The sequence below is a fragment of the Bos taurus genome, chromosome 14 (assembly GCF_002263795.3).
Source record: "Bos taurus isolate L1 Dominette 01449 registration number 42190680 breed Hereford chromosome 14, ARS-UCD2.0, whole genome shotgun sequence".
In the NCBI taxonomy this organism is placed as follows: Eukaryota; Metazoa; Chordata; class Mammalia; order Artiodactyla; family Bovidae; genus Bos; species Bos taurus.
The window spans coordinates 82,237,526-82,240,234 of NC_037341.1; the positions used below are offsets into that span (position 1 = coordinate 82,237,526).

General features: G+C 42.9%; 1 non-coding gene across 1 annotated transcript; it reads right to left on the bottom strand.

Moving 5' to 3' along the window:
• Nucleotides 1-873: 873 nt before the first annotated feature.
• Nucleotides 874-980, bottom strand: LOC112449658 (U6 spliceosomal RNA). Its single transcript, XR_003038255.1, has one exon. It is a non-coding gene; the product is annotated as a U6 spliceosomal RNA (small nuclear RNA).
• Between the last annotated feature and the right edge of the window lie 1,729 nt (nt 981-2,709).

The following is a 2,709-nucleotide window of genomic DNA, read 5'->3' on the forward strand; positions in this document are numbered from 1 at the left end:
GTGTGCGTGTGTGTGTGTGTGCTTCTGTGCTTAGTGGCTCAGTTGTGACCGACTCTTTGTAACCCCATGGACTGTAACCTGCTAGGCACCTCTGTCCATGGGGATTCTCCAGGCAAGAATACTGGAGTGGATTTGACATGCCCTCCTCCAGGGGAATCTTCCCAACCCAGGGATCAAACCCAGGTCTCCTGCACTGCAGGCGGATTCTTTACCAGCTGAGCCACACAATGACAGACTTTATTTTCTTGGGCTCCAGAATCACTGCAGATGGTGACTGTAGCCATTAAATTAAAAGACGCTTGCTCCTTGGAAGAAAAGCTATGACCAACCTAGACAGCATATTAAAAAGCAGAGACATTACTTTGCCAACAAAGGTCCTTCTAGTCAAAGCTATGGTTTTCTGTAGTAGTCATGTATGGATGTGAGAGTTGGACTATAAAGAAAGCTGAGCATTGAAGAATTGATGTTTTTGAAGTGTGGTGTTGGAGAAGACTCTTGAGAATCCCTTGGACTGCAAAGAGTTCAAACCAGCCAACCCTGAAGGAAATTAGTCCTGAATATTCATTGGAAGGACTGATACTGAAGCTGAAATTCCAATACTTTGGCTACCTGTTGCCAAGAACTGACTCATTGGAAAAGACCCTGATGCTGGGAAAGGATTGAAGGTGGGAAGAGAAGGGGACGACAGGAGAAGAGATGGTTGGATGGCATCCCCGACTCAATGGACATGAGTTTGAGTAAGTTCCAGGAGTTGGTGATGGACAGGGAAGCCTGGCGTGCTGCAGTCCATGGGGTTGCAGAGAGTCAGATACAACTGAGCAACTGAAGTGGACTGAGCCGCCAAATATATATATATGTTCTTTTGCAGATTGTACAAATGTGGAACATCTCACATATGTGCCTGTCATCCTTGCTCAGAGGCTTTGCTAATCTTCTGTATATTGTTCCAGTTTTAGTATACATGCTCCTGACTCCAGCTTCCAACATATACTCTTTAAAGTAAACCTATCCCTTTTAAAGGAAACTCAAGTAATGTTTTCTGTGCATGTAATGTTGATGTTGGGCTAGAGCAGATCTTTTTTTCAGTTGATATTCTATATTCATTGTGGGGATTTTGCCCACTTTCTTTTTATTTTTTTAAATATTTATTTTTATTTATTTGACTATACCAGATCTTAGCCGCTACATGCAAACTCTAGGCCTGGCATGTGGGCTCTAATTCCCTGGCCAGGGATAAAACTTGGGCCCCCTGCACTGAGAGCTTGGAGTCTTAACTACTGAACCACCAGGGAAATCCCTCTTGTCCACTTTTCGTGTGATACAACATGATCACTTGGTTCCTTTTGAGTCCAGAGAGGGAAAGAATAATACCTTAGTTTAGCCTAATATAAAATGCTTTCGAATTTGCCAGCATCAGTTGGATCATCGAAAAAGAGAGTGGCAGATAAACATCTACTTTTGCTTTATTGATTACCCCAAAGCCTTTGACTGCGTGGATCACACAAACTGTGGACAATTCTTCAAGAGATGGGAATACCAGACCACCTGACCTGCCTCCTGAGAAATCTGTATGCAGGTCAAGAAGCAGCAGTTAGAATCGGACATGAAACAATGGACTGGTTCCAAATTGGGAATGGAGTACATCAAGGCTATATAATGTCACTCTGCTTATTTAACTTATATATAGATACATCATGCAAAATGCTGGGCTGGATGAAGCACAAGCTGGAATCAAAATCGCCGGGAGAAATATCAATTACCTCAGATATGCAGATGACACCACTCTCATGGCAGAAAGCAAAGAAGAACTAAACAGCCTCTTGATGAAAGTAAAAGAGGAGAGTGAAAAAGCTGGCTTAAAACTCAGTATTAAAAAACCTAAGATCATGGCATCCAGTCCCATTACTTCATGGCAAATAGATGGGGAAACAATGGAAACAGTGACAGACTTTATTTTATTGGGCTCCGAAATCACTGCAGATGGTGACTGCAGCCATTAAATTAAAAGACACTTGATCCTTGGAATAAAAGCTATGATCAACCTAGACAGCATATTAAAAAGCAGAGACGTTACTTTGCCAACAAAAGTCCTTCTAGTCAAAGCTTCGGTTTTTCCAGTAGTCATGTATGGATGTGAGAGTTGGACTATAAAGAAAGCTGAGCATTGAAGAATTGATGCTTTTGAAGTGTGGTGTTGGAGAAGACTCTTGAGAGTCCCTTGGACTGCAAGGAGATCCAACCAGTCAATCCTAAAGGAAATCAGTACTGAATATTCATTGGAAGGACTGATGCTGAAGCTGCAATTCCAATACTTTGGCTACCTGATGCCAAGAACTGACTCATTTGGAAAGACCTTGATGCTGGGAAAGATTGAAGGCAGGAGGAGAAGGGGACTACAGAGGATGAGATGGTTGGATGGCATCATTGACTCAAAGGACATGAGTTTGAGTAAGTTCCAGGAGTTGGTGATTGGTAGGTTAGGGTCAGGGTCAGGGTCAGGGTCAGGGTTTAGGGTCAGGGTTAGGGTTAGTGTTTAGGGTTAGGGTCAGGGTCAGTGTCAGGGTCGAACTGCTCTCTGACGTTTGCATTTTCTTTTCAGTTGCGTCGAGCTTGTTGGTTGAGGTTATGTGTGTGAGGAGCGTGTGCTTTTGCTTTTTGTTTCATCGCCGCAATATGAATGCGTATTTCTAACATGAAGGTCTGTTTATT